Genomic DNA, 14,940 nt, shown 5'->3' with positions numbered 1-14,940 from the left:
AAACTCTATATGGAGTTCTTCGATGTCCATTATTTTCTTTGAAGCAGACATGTCTCTTTATTGAATAAAAAAGAGCCTGCATTATTAAAACATCTTAAATGCCATATTCTGTAGATCTCTGAAGTGTTTGAAGACCATTATCTACCTAAAATATATTTTTCTTTGACTTTGAAAACATAGCTGATGTGACTACAAGTTCAATTAAAATACGTGACTAATTACCAATCTGATTTTCTTATTTTCCTAAACACTTGGTAATAATAACTCTCAAAGACTAGAAATTTCCATTACATTTTTAAGTACAATACCTTGAACAAGATTAGAAACATATGTGCACTATGTTTTAACAAAATTAAACTCAAATTTCTATCAAAATAAAAAAATGTGTATATGATTTACGAAATATATAAAACAAAGGCCCAATCCAATGTAAAACTTTTAAACTAGTAGTTCCTTGTGTACCAGTTCTATTTCCACGCTAAATCCCAACATCTGCCTTTGAGGTTTTATTATTTGTGCTACACCATTACGTTTTATGTAGTTTTCTTCTGCTCAATTGTGAGTCTGACTTTTTAATTCAAAGTAAATTTAAAGATGTTCTTTTGAGTTCAAGTCTCTCAAAGATGATGATATTCAATGATTGCACACGATTATCTGCCTGATATATTTATCTTGAACTTGCAATGACAGAAGAAGGAAATACGGTTATATGCCCCAGGCTTTTTGAATAAACAATTTGCTTAAGGGATTTGTAAAGACTTAAAACCAACTCAACCAAAGTCTAGAATATATACCTTCAGCCTTAGTGCGCAGAATAGTGAGAAAAACTAGCGGATTATTCTCCATGTATACAGACTCTGCCCAGTTAACTTTTTAAGCTAAAAGATTATAAACACTATTTTGTATTATTAGGAACAAGCATAAAATCCTCTCTTCTCCTCTCTGCCCAACTCATCTATCTTTCCCAACATAGTGAGCTCAGCATGCTTTTATGTCTCCAGTCCGTCTCTACCAAGCACTATTGCAGTGCAGAAATGACTTTGACTAAGAGCTGGGGTGTTCATAGCCTAATTAGTAAGGAACTCTGTCTGTGAAACAGTGTTAAGGACCAACTAATGCAAACACACGTGTATTGCTCTCTTTCTTAAGTATAAGATTAGGGGAAATCTTAGCACACCTACTTCACCAATGTGCCTCCTGAGTCCTTCACTCTGTCTTGAACTTATTTTTGAATTTCAGCAGAAGAGACCTCAGGTATCTAATACCATTGGTTGGTGCTAACTGAGATTATGAAATATGTGACCTTACGAAAGTTACTGAGACTTTTTAGTTTTTAGATATCTTATTTATTCTTAATACTTTTATACAAGTATATGACAAAATATTGCCATACCTACTAAAATTTTCTTCTCACTTTTCACTTCCCCACATACTATGTTTCCCAATAATTCTTCTCCTCAATTTAACTTTGTTTTTCTTGGATTTGAGACAGAATCTCTCTATGAATCCAAGGATGGCCCTTAATTCTTACCTCTCCAGTTTTAACTTCTCAAGTAGTAAGACAATAGTTAAGTATCACCATGGCCTCAAGTTAATATACATATATATGTATATATACATATATATGGCATAGATATTTCTTTACCTGTAATTTTTATCTTGTCACATAGGTATAATCATTTCCATCCTACTGTTATACATAGCTACATGAAGATATTAAGTACAATAAATATTAATATTAATTCCCTATATAAAATACAAATTCTATTATTAGTCAGCTTACTGTTCTAGAATCTAACTTGCTTCAGTATTCCGAAATACTTTCTTCTGTGTTGAAATTTGGCATATTTTGTCTTATTTAAAAAAACTACTTTTCTCCTAAAAAAGTAATCTCAAAAGCAAATTAGTTCCTTCACCATTTTCTGACATATTTAAGAGCACAATCCTAGGTTTCTTCTCTTACATTATTCTTTGGGTATCCAAATGGATGCCTGAAAATAATTCAAGAAATAGTTTTGTCTCTGTAGATAGATTACTCTATTATCCTCACTCTCCCATGTATAAAATTATTTGATTTATAAGATGCTTGCCCTGACACCAGAAAAAAACTCATTTCATGACAAGAATATCAGTAAGTTTAGAATACTTGAAGTCTGGAAATAATCAGAGTTTGTTGTTCCCCAGCATGGGACTAGTCTAGGCCCTCTGAATGGGAGTGACAGTCATGTGGCTTGATATGTTGTGGAGAGGGCCTGGCAGTGGGACCAAGACCTTTCCCAGGTGAATGGCCTTGCTTTTTTGGTCTATTCCCTATGGTGGGATACCTTGTGTTGACTTTACATAGGGGGAGGGGCTTTGTCCTGCCTCAACTTGGTATGTCAGATGTTGTTGACTCCCCAAGGAAGACCTTATACACTCTCTGAGAAGTGAATGAGGGGTAGAAAGGGGGTAAGGTGGAGGGAGCATAAGAAAGGGAGAGAGGAGGAACTGTGGTTGTTATTTAAAATGAAAAAAATTTAAATAAAAAACTCTTGGTTGTTCCCAATTTTCTTAACAGATAAGATCTTATTTTGCTTGTATCAAACAAAGAACAAAATCATCAGGGTCCCTACCCTTGATTAATATATGTTGACTGACAATAATTCTGCAGACTAAGTCATAATAAATAGGTCACAGCCATCAGTGTCTTACATACACAGGTCTTAATTTTAATACTGCTAATAAATTAATTATGTGGCTTTAGGCCAAAAGTCTTAACTTTGGGGGGTTTCATTTTCCTTTTCCCATTTAAAATTAGTGACGATAATAAAATTTGTCTCACAAAGTGGCTGTGTTTCCTAGTATGCAGTATTTAACAGAGTGCACAATGCGATCTAACCACTGCTATTATGAATCATAAGCACAGAATGGACCAGAAATGAATAATTGTTTTTTATCACAAGTAGTTCTCTCCTTCTACTCAGTTTTGAATGATCTCTGTGCTCCTATAGTTTCCTCCAGATCTAAAATGGCAGCACAAGGTGAAAAGAATTTCTTCATGAATGTTGTGAAGTTGGGATCTGTTCTGTGGAGTGATATTTTCCACAGTTAGTCGGAATGAGCACAGAGAATTGTTTTGAGTAGTAGTCTGGATCACAGAGGTCATAGCTCATAAGGGCTGTCCTCTCACTACAGAGAAAGCAGGCTGGCTTAACTCTAGCAAGGGACAGAAAATAAGAATTTCTAATTTTCTTCAAACAGGAACTAACTTATAATGGATAAGGCCCAAGACCATTTTTATCCTCCACTAATCAAATTTAATAAAATATCTTGTTAATGAAAGCAGTCATGCTTGGGACATCTATTGATTCTCCAGGTTGCTATGGTAGATGCAGTGTAGTCACACAATTAGTGAGATAAACCCGATACTGACATTTTTAAGCAAATACAAGTAGAGAAAATATTCTCTCTGTAGCGTTTGCAAGGAAAAACAGGTAACTTCAAAGGCGGATGTCTTTTTCTTACACCCATACCTCCATCACTACGTAGACACAATGTCTTGAGTTTCACATAAAAAAGAAAAGTTAGATTTGGTTAGCTTTAGTTGCTTTCTTATTTGAAAGACTATTTGAAAATCATTAGCAAATTAGAAAAACTGGGATGCAATTTCAGTCAGTGCCAGGTACCTCTGTCTCCCTCCACTGTTTCTGTTGTGTTAGAAAGTTCTTGAGAAAAGGTCACTGTGGAGTGTGGTAGGTGTTCCTCACAGCTGCACTTTGGGGATCTATTTACCGAAGTGCTCTGCAGTATACATGAGAGGTTATTAAGTAGCCCCTTGACTGAAGATGATCTTTAGATGTTCTCTGAAGTTATTCCACCAAGAATATTTCTTCTCTAAATATGTGCTTACTTTGAAAAAAATGAATGAAAACAGAATAACAACAATGAATAATTATAAAGGATTAGTAACAGTAAAGAGTCTTACAAAACTTGGGGATCAGTAACAGAGGACAATCTTGCCAAACTTGGTGAAGTTCGATTCTTGTACATTGATAGGCATCACAGTGTAATGTTGTTGATTATGGACACAAGGTGGATCACTGCTGTGGGAGCTCCTTCCACTCCTTCAGCCAATAGATGCTGAGATACCAGCCCACTGGGGCGTGGTCTCTTTCTCTTTAAAAAGCAGTGCAGCCCTAGGTGAGCTCTCTTGCTCCAGTGACTAGACTCCTTTCCTGGCTGTCGTGTAGGATGGTGTTCTGTAAGTTTTTTCCCCTCAAGTAAATAACCCTTTGAATCCAAGCTGGTGTGGGATTGTTTTGCGCATTAGATCACTTATATCACTTTTTCTCTACCAAAAACTCAGAGAACATTGTGAAAAAGTAGGTGGAAAGAATCCCTGAATAGTAATGTTGTCTTCTGGATGTAACATAACTATTGCACACATCAATTCACAGCAGCATTGGATACCTACACAAGACCTGACAAGAACAATTCCATCAAACTTGCAGCATAGATGAAGGAAGGGTTCCTGAGGCTCCACCCCTAACTGAAGAGTTACTGGAATTTGATGGTTGCTGAGAGGGGCAATATCACTGTCCTTTGAGATTGCCTGTAAACGAGACGATGGTCATGAGCCCATGTACTTATGATCAGCACAAATTAAAATAAGGGAGCAATAATAATAATGGTTATTTAAGAGAAGACATGTAAAAGGGGAGGGGATGGTTTGGTAGATCTTTGGTAGGTCACCAGAGATCATGAGGGGTAGGTAACAAAACTGTATTCTATATATTATGAAATTTAGAAAAAATAAAAAGTATGTAAGAGTTTCCAAATTTGGAAACAATTTATGGGGATAATTTTGAGTAGGAACTGAGAGTGTTTATAATAGAAGAAGGCACAGCTTCACCCGATTTGTAATAGCCTGTTTACTTTCATAATTGAACATCGAAAAATGTATGTTAATATACAAATTTGAACATTTATTCTCAACTACTGAGAAAAGTATTTTTATTTGGTACCAAAGCAGAAAAACACTAGGCACCCCTCCCTTCATATCTTAATTACAGCACCAAGTGAAAGAATGACAATTTTCTTGCAATCAGTTTTAATGTAATTCATTTATAAGCTATTAATGTATGCATTTCTAATCTATAATATGCTTAATTCCATCCTAGAATTACATGTGTCTCATTTTAGTTTGTCATTTGAGGTCATTAAGCTTCATTTTCACCTGTGATGCTGTTTTCACATGAAACCTTGCTTTTCTGCCTTGAAAGAAATTGTTAAGACCTTTCAGGTTCTTTACCTGTTAATATTTAACTTCACCATGAATCACAATAGACTCTGATTACTGATAATTGAGCAGGTATGATCCATGCTATCAGAAACTGGTTTTTCTTACACACCTGGACTGGGTCACAATGGGTTCAAATCTCTTTATGTCTCTTTCTTGGTTTTCATGATTCCTGATGCTCAGTACATTTTCCAATACTACATCATTGGTCTTTTCTAAAGAAGCATCTTAGGACACCGTGGAGTCTATTATAGGTAGACTTTCAATAAAATGATTCCTATTTTCAACATGAACACATCTCTCAGCTATAGGAGATCTGTTTCAGTGATCTTCTTCTGGTTGACGGGTATGCGGGTCTGGAGTCCTGAAGGGATGCCTATGTTGGAAGTTTCTCTTAGACAAACCTACTTGACTGACATAGTGGACTTGCACACTTAGTCACTGGGGAAACTTGTGCTCAAATATGTTAGATGAGTAAGAACAAACCTGTCTTCTGCTGGCAGATAAGCAGAACAGGAATATTCATGTGTATAACAGAGAGTTAATGCTAAGTTTCTGTCAGTATGTTGGGAACTGTTGAGCCAGACATCTTTTACTGGATAGCTCATCCAAGTTCTGCGCCTCTGCAAGCTGTGTGTGATTACCAAGTTCGTTACCAGATTCAGTTATTACTAGAGAGCTGATTTGAGGTTCGGATTTGGTTCTTGTGGGCTTCAGAGCTCTCACAGTGCCTCACACACTGGCTGTCCTTTTAGCACCATTCCATAGACTTCCGCAGAGGGAGTGGGTGCTCCTAGTCTTTGGAAGTACAGGCTGGCTAGAGCAGAAATGCATGTCAGCCCTCATACACTGTTGGTGGGAGCATATTGATTAGGTCAGTTTTGGAAAGCTGCAATTTGTCAGAATGTTAAAGGTTGTTGCCATTTGACACTGCAGATCCATTCAGTACATATCCACAAGGAGTGCAAATTCACACCCACATGGACAACAGAATGTAAAATGTCACAGCGCTATCATTCTTCATAACCCGAAGTGGGGAAAAATTGTTTGCTAACTGATGGGTGATGAATCAACATGATTACCTATTCAATGGGTTCTATTTTGATAGAAAAATATGAAAAACGTGTCCTCCATTTGGAATACCTTGAAAATATGTGTTACATACAAGAACCCAGTCCCCCAATTCCATATAGTACACAATTCCATTTACATAAAATGATCGTAAGCTTTAAGATGGAGGATGTAATCATGGTTGCTCGGGTCTTAAAAGATTCAAGAAATTGGCAAGGGATTGATATTGTGAGTTTCCTAAGAGGGAGCATGGTACAAAACCTTTTAGTATTGATTCTAACTGTGGCCATAGAACATGATGGGTGTGTTCAAGCTCACTGACTTTCAGTCTCCAAATAAGTGAAGTGCATGGTGTGTGAACTAGAGCTCAACAGAACTCTTAAAATCCCACCAAATGTTTAAATATACACCAACACTGTGCTCTACAATTTATAATTTTGGTATAAATGAAGCCCATGAAACAAAAACATTAAGTGAAGTGTTGGAAAAATTAAAGAACACATAGATATAAACTAGAGAGCATTACACTCAATTTGAGCAATAATATCCTTTTGGACTGTGTTCTGTCTCTATTGTTAGGGGCTATCCATGGTATCCCATAGAGCATCACTTCTGCCCTCTGCCCTCTGTGGATTTGATGCTAGCACTGTGTTTCTTGTCTCTACTACTTCTATCTGTGCTAATAAACACATTGTCATTGCCCTCTATAGATCACAAACACCTACAGTAAAGAACACCTTGGAAAATGAGTTAAATACAATATATTAGTTTCCTACTTGTACTACTATGATTACAATAAATACTGATTTAAAATAATATGTATTTTTTAAATTTTGGAGCTCAAAATCTAAAATATCTTCATGGAGACAAAAACAAAAGTTTAGCAAGGCTATGTTCTTCCCCCATGTTATGGTTGGTGGTAGTGCACACCTTTAATCCCAGCATTTAAGAGGCAGAGGAAGGCAGATCTCTGTGTCTTCAAGGCCAGCCTGAAAGTGAGTTCTAGGACAGCCAGGACTGTTATGTAGAGAACACTGTCTTGAAAAAACAAAAGCAAAAAAATAAAACTACAATAACAAAAACAACCAAAAAAAAATCCTACCCCACCCAAAACAAAACAAAAGACAACAAAAATCCAAAGGAAAAACTTCCCCAGACTAGAGGGAAGAGTCCTTGTCCTTCATCTCTTCTTCTTCTTCTTCTTCTTCTTCTTCTTCTTCTTCTTCTTCTTCTTCTTCTTCTTCTTCTTCTTCTTCTTCTTCTTCTTCTTCTTCTTCTTCTTCTTCTCTCTCTCTGTCTCTGTGTGTGTGTGTCTTTGTGCGTTTGTGTTTCACTGTCTGCATTGCCAATATATTTGGTATAGTAAAGATTGCTTATAATGTGTCTTTCTCCCTAACTGCCCCACTGCAGCGCTGTCATGAAGATATGACCCCTCTAAACTACTCTGTCTTTGCATCTAGTGGGGAACAGAAGCCTGTCTGACTTGCCATTTACCTGCCACGATTATTCAATATTATTATACACTGTTTTTCTCTTCTAATTACATGATCAGCCTAGGTGATTTTTTTCCTGTGATGAAAATTCAGGGAGTGAAGTTGATTTAGCTACACACATGTTATAGGGATAAAGATTTATCAGTTACTTTAAAGGAAATGTTTGATTTCTTTGGTTAGAGAGATGTGTTAGAGATAAAATATACATCAATCACAGATCTTACTTGTAGGCTGAGGATTTCTGTCATTAAGTCCCAAAGAAATCACACAGAGGTCTACATTAGTTATAAACTGATTGGCCCATTAGCTCAGGCTTCTTATTAATGCTTATAACTTATATTAGCCCATTATTCTTGTCTGTGTTAGCCTTTACTGTGTGGTTCCCGAAGCTCTAGAGGAGGTACCTGATGGAGACTCCAATGTGGACTCTGTCTCCAAATACAGGAGAGGGGAGGGGAGGAAAGCTGGAAGGAGTGAAAAAAGGGGAAACTGTGGTCAGGCTGTATTGCAGGAGAGGAGAATCTATTTCCAATAACAAATAAAATTGAAAATCAAACTACTTTTATATATCTGTCTAATTGAGTATTTGATATTTCTGAAATTTGTTTTTAGAATCTCCCTATATTATCCAATCTGTTCTCACAAAATATTTATCCCCGGGGAAAGGGTGACTTGTGATGTGTGTGTGTGTGTGTGTGTGTGTGTGTGTGTGTGTGTGTGTGTGTTGTAGTCATGAATGTGCCCACATGTGGGTTGGGATACTTGTCAAAATGTGCACACGATTGACAGAAGTCAATCTTGAATATGTCTTCCTGTATTACTCCTCATATTGTTTTTTGATACTAAATCTTCTGATGAATTTGGACCAGGCTGCTTGAGCTCTATGTCCCAGGGATCTACCTGTCTACTCTGCACCCACATGCAGCTCAAGGCTTGTTACCTAACCCTGCTTTTAACCTGGATACTCAAGGTATAAGCTCAGATCTTCATACATACACCACAGTCAACTTAACTCAGCAAGGCATCTCCCTAGCCTTCATTCTCTTTATAAATACATTTTATTTCTTCCAGTATATTTCTAATGTAAACAATAGAATTTGAAGTATTCCAGAAGAAAAATGGAATTCTAAACTTGATGGGCAGTTTACACTTTTAAAGTTATACACCTCCCAGGTCAATGTGTATGTTTAGTGTTTGTCATATTGGTACTATCATTTCTAGTTTTCAAAGAAAAGTTATTATTGTTCACAAGTCTGCAGAAATAAAACTGATATGTGGATCTGTTAATTTTTCAACTAATAGTTCATTTGTTGCACCATATTTTCTTTCATCAATGATACTAATTTTTATAATGTGGTAATAATATTGGTAATAATAATAGGATTCCCCATGCTACTTTATGCCCTACACGTTTCTTAGATCTACAGGAAAAAGGCTCACAAATACTAATAAACTCCATAAAAGAGGTCCATGAATCACTTTTCAGTTCTAGGATTCCACAACCTCAAATAATGTTACAGGAGTATTCAACCGTGGCATTTATAATTGGCTACAAACATCATCCAATATCCTCATCTTACCACCTTGTCAGAGGAGTTAATTGGACTCACACAGCTATCAGAAAATATATTGGTTTATGCAGGAGTGACTCTAATTTCTCCCATAAACATCCTTGCACAAGAGTAATACAGATAGGGGCCAAGGGAAGAGAATAGTCAATGTAATTTCAAAGGAAAGTTGTGGCTCTACATCTCTGCTCGTGATAGGCAGACATAAAAGAACGTGCCATATTTTTATTTTAATATATATTATTTTTGTCAAATTGGAGCAGGCCAAAAAATAAATGCTTTTCATTATGTAGTTCATGCCTGCACAGTCAGGGGTGACAGAGTTAGGTTCCTGGTTCCTAACATTTATTTTTATGATTGACTTCTAGAATTTTTAAGAATTGACCGAAAGAGAATTTTTTTCTTTGCAATCAACATTTCTTTTATAAAATCGCCTTATTTCTTCAGATTCCTGAGACTTGACTTCGAATTTGGGTTAAATTAACCTGAGTTCCTAAAAGGAAATTGATTATATTGGCTTCTAGATTCATGGTCCACGGTCTCATGCCTTTGAGGGGATCATAAAATACAAGCCAGCTTTAGCATTTTTCCCATGAAATAAGCTTTACTTCTCTTAAAGGGGCAAGCACTAATTAAATGAGAGGGCCAATTTACTGGACAAATTTGCGAAGATATTGTAAAACAGCTAATAACAATGGTTGTATACCCATGTAATGGGGGATTTTAAATATTTCAAAGTCAACAGAGAATGTAGGCCTTTGTTAGAATTATAGAAAAAAGACATTAAATTGAAATGAGACAAACTTCGGAGGGCTGATAGAATGAAAGAAAAGCACACAGAGAACTAAAGAAAATTTTAAACAAATTGACTACAAATCAACATAGTGAAGGTTTTCCAACACTGGGGCAGGAAGTGAGCACAAGGAATTGAAATAGTAGATTTAGAGCATATTCAATGTAAAAGAAGGCACTAATGTAGGTGTAGAGACCAAAAATATAATAAACCAAAAGATACAAAGAGCATGACTACATGTCTTATGAATATCTTACATTTCATGTAAATGGAATAGACATTCACATAAAAAAGACACGAGCAAGGAACTCAGGACCGCGAGGGGTACACCCACACACTGAGACAATCGGGATGTTCTATCGGGAACTCACCAAGGCCAGCTGGCCTGGGTCTGAAAAAGCATGGGATAAATCCGGACTAGCTGAACATAGCGGACAATGAGGAATACTGAGAACTCAAGAACAATCGCAGTGGGTTTTTGATCCTACTGCACTTACTGCCTTTGGGGGAGCCTAGGCAGTTTGGATGATCACCTTACTAGACCTGGATAGAGGTGGGCGGTCCTTGGGCTTCCCACAGGTCAGGGAACCCTGATTGCTCTTCAAGCAGATGAGGGAGGGGGACTTGATCGGGGGAGGGGGAGGGAAATGGGAGGCGGTTGCGGGGAGGAGGCAGAAATCCTTAATAAATAAATAAATTAAAAAAAAAAGATTCTCAAAATAAGAACTTTTGGTGCCTAGCACTACAAAAAAAAAAAAAAAAGACAGAGGTTGGGGGGGTAAGTAAACAAAAGAATGTCACGCAAGCTCTTCAGGTTTGAAGACAGAAACATATTGCAATTAACAGAATGTAAATTTGCATGCTATGCACATGATTGAGAAAATGAATGACATATGGAGTGGCTATATTAAGACGAATAGTATGTGTGATAAAATTATAATGGTAAAAAATCCATCCTTAGGAACTCATAAAAGTTCTAAAATTTTATATTAGTGCTGAGGATTGAAGTTAGATCATAATGTTTCACACATAATTTTATGACTGCTCTCTCCATCCATAATCTCAGGTTTATTGACAGTATCCCATACTGAAAATGTTGATTTGCACAGGCTGAAACAGTAGGTAACATAAAAGTAGAGAGGTAGATTGGTGCCATTGGCTCCATGAGTTTCTGTCTCTGGTGATGATGTTCCTCATGCTGGGAGTTCAGAGTAGAGCCAAACCACTCAGCTAGAAGACAGGAGAAAGAGGAAGGCTTGTGGACCCACACTCATTTTAGGGGGCATGACCTGGTGAAAGGACCTCCCACTCAATGGTTCACACAAACCTCTTTTTTGTTATTAATTTTGGAGATATTGCCTCCATATTTAAACAAGCTGCTCCAGAACTTTCTTTTACCAATGCTTCCTTCAAATTCAGAATTTTCTTTTATCGCCTTGATGAGAGGTGGAGTTGCAGGTGGACACCACCATGCCTAAGAGCCCTAGCTTGTAAGATGTCTAAGTGTTTCACTATGCCACCACCCTGGGGCTCACAAGTTATGGGCATCTTTGGAAAATGTCACTCACATTTAAACCCTAGCAAAAGGCAGTGTAAATGCTTGGTTAGGCAGAAATAATGGGGATGGTATGAACCTTCTTTTTTTCTGAGTGTTTTCGACCTATGGCTTATTAAATCCATGGTTTTGGAATGCACAGATAGGCAGAGATGATTATATAAAATCTACTTAGAACTAAATCATGTGCATAAATGTGAGTGTTAAAGTTAAATTATTTTAGAGATCTCACTGGACTAATGTTTCCTATATTTCAAGTTTATAATTATTTATTAGACAGGCATAAAAAAATCACACCTCAATATCGTCAACTTATATTCTCAATGAACACAATAAAGACCATGAAAGGAAAACACACCAAATAAAAAGTATTCAAAATCATATGTTTGTTTAGATACATATATGAATAAATTTATATTTTATGATTTAGTAGTGAAAAGGCAAGTAACTCATTGTAGCAGAATACAATATAAACTCAAAAAAAATCAGTAGCCCCCCTTTACACAGATGATAAATGGGCAGAGAAAGAAATCAGAGAAATATCACTCTTCCCAATAGCCACAAATAGCATAAGATGTCTCAGAGTAACTCTAACCAAACAAGTAGAAGGCCTCTATGACAAGAACTTTAAATATTTGAAGAAAGAGATTGAAGAAGATACCAGAAAATGTAAAGCTCACCCATGCTCTTGGGTAGGTAGAATTAACATAGTAGAAATGGCAATCTTACCAAAAGCAGTCTATATATTAAATGCAATGCCCATCACGATTCCAGCAAAATTTTTCACAGACCATGAAACAACAATACTCAATTTAATATGGAAAAGCAAAAAACACAAGATAGCCCAAACAATCCTGTACAATAAAGGAACTTCTGGAGGCATCACAATCCCTGACTTCAAACTCTTCTACAGAGCTACAGTACTGAAAAACAAGCCTGGTACTGGCATACCAACAGACAGGAGGACAAATGGAACCAAAACAAAGACCCAGGTATCAATCCACACACCTATGAACACCTGAGTTTGGAAGAGGAAGCTAAAAATATAAAATGGAAAAAATGAAATCATATTTAACAAATGGTGCTGGCATAACTGTAATCAACATATAGAAGAATGCAAGTTGATCCATTTTTATCACCATGCACAAAATTCAAGTCCAAATGGATCAAAGACCTCAACATAAAGCAAACCACACTGAACCTCATAGAAGAGAAGGTGAAAAGTATACTTGAACGTAATGGCACTGGAGACCATTTCCTAAATATAACCCCAGCAGCACAGACACTGAGAGAAACAATAAATGGGACCTCTAAAACTAAAAAGCTTCTGTAAAGCAAAGGACATGTCAACAAAAAATGGCAGCCTATAGAATGGAAAAAGATCTTCACTAACCCCACATTGGACAGAGGGATGAACTTCAAAATATACAAAGAATTCAAGAAATTGGTCATCAAAAGAACAAATAATCCAATAAAAAATGTTGTATAGACCTAAACAGAGAACTCTCAACAGAGGCATCTAAAATCGCTGAAAGACATTTAAGGAAATGTTCAACATCCTTAGCCATCAGAGAAATGCAAATGAAAACAGCTCTGAGATTCCACCTGTAAGAATGGCTAAGATAAAAAACACTGAGAGCTGGGCAGTGGTGGCGCGCACTTTTAATCCTAGCACTTGGGAGACAGATCTGCCTGCCTCTGCCTCCTGAGTGCTGGGATTAAAGGCATAGACATTTTTTCCAAAAAAATATATACAGTTTTACTATACTATCCAATTTTTACTAGTAATAACACTTTTAAAGACAGAGCGAGGTCAAATATTACTTAGTCTCTATAGCACTGATGTATAGAATCTAGGTTCTGTGAAAACCTAACAGAAGTGGTTAGATGGATGGATTACTTGGATGTTATTTGGTTGAATGAAAGTCTTGCTTCTCAGTGAGTGTCTCCCGTTCCCCTTGGCTTTAGCTTTCCTGTCTCCTCCAGCACCCATCCGTTTCCCAGAGGATGCAGATCCTGGCAGCTGGTGACTCTGTTCATGTGTTATAGCTGCAATGCATCATTAAGGGAGAGGGCAGGAGCCCAGAAACAAACAGAACAAAGTGCTAATGAGTGTCTGAAGATTGTGTTTATATACTTGAATAATCAGTTTGATTTGATAATGTCCCCTGTGTATAACTGGAAGATGATTTTTTTAAAGCTACTGCAAATATCCATCTTTGTCATTGGTACTGTCATTTTCTTCCAGCTATTTTCATTTTGTTGGAGTCTCAGGGGATGAGATACTATCTGAAGTTAGAAATGGCTGATTTTATGGAGAGCCTCTCACCACCTGCCGGCCACAGAAATGTATAAGAAGCAATGGTGGATATTTTCTCAGCTCTTTACTACTGTTGACTTTCCAAACTTTCTAACAAATTTCCTAACATACAGGTGGCAAATGCAGCTACTCTCTGATAGAGAATTAAGCTCAACCTATATTGTATCAGTAGTCTGATTAATTATCTATAAGAACATCAGAAGTTGCCTAATTAAAACTTGGTTTTATGAGAATCCACCAAAAATGCTTTTCCTAAGACTTCTTTCTATCTTGATATTTTTACCATTTTATTAAATTATCATCATCACTGCCACAGGAGTCACTGGAAACAAAGGATTTACAAATACATTAATGTCTTTAAAATAACTTTCATTCATTTTACATAAAAATTTACAATGTAACCCTCATGTTCTCAATTTATAAATGATCTTTCATGATGTTAAGTAATTTACAGGATATTAGAACTTGTTAGTGCCAGGACTACATTGCCTAATGCAGCTTACAGGATCACAACTAGTTATTGCCAGGATTGCATTGTCTAATACTGATTTCATTGACTATCTCCCAGGAATGAGTCTCATGAATGTCATAAATATTTTGCATTTAACTACCACCTGAAAGCATATTTAATGTAAATGCCTCTGTGCCTGCCAAAGGAATAAATTAATATGTCATTCTGTCCTTGAGAGATAGCACAACTAAAAACAGAAGTAATGAATCTATGAAAAGGAAGATTCTCTTGATCAAGATTAGCAAATCAGTATCAGGAAAGCCTGGGCACTTATGGATAATCTATCTTAGTTCTTGATAACTCCTAATGATCGCGTTATTATTGGTTTCCATTGAGGAGCAGTGATTTATT

Source organism: Microtus pennsylvanicus, chromosome 5, assembly GCF_037038515.1.
Source record: "Microtus pennsylvanicus isolate mMicPen1 chromosome 5, mMicPen1.hap1, whole genome shotgun sequence".
In the NCBI taxonomy this organism is placed as follows: Eukaryota; Metazoa; Chordata; class Mammalia; order Rodentia; family Cricetidae; genus Microtus; species Microtus pennsylvanicus.
Note: the sequence above shows the minus strand (reverse complement) of the source record.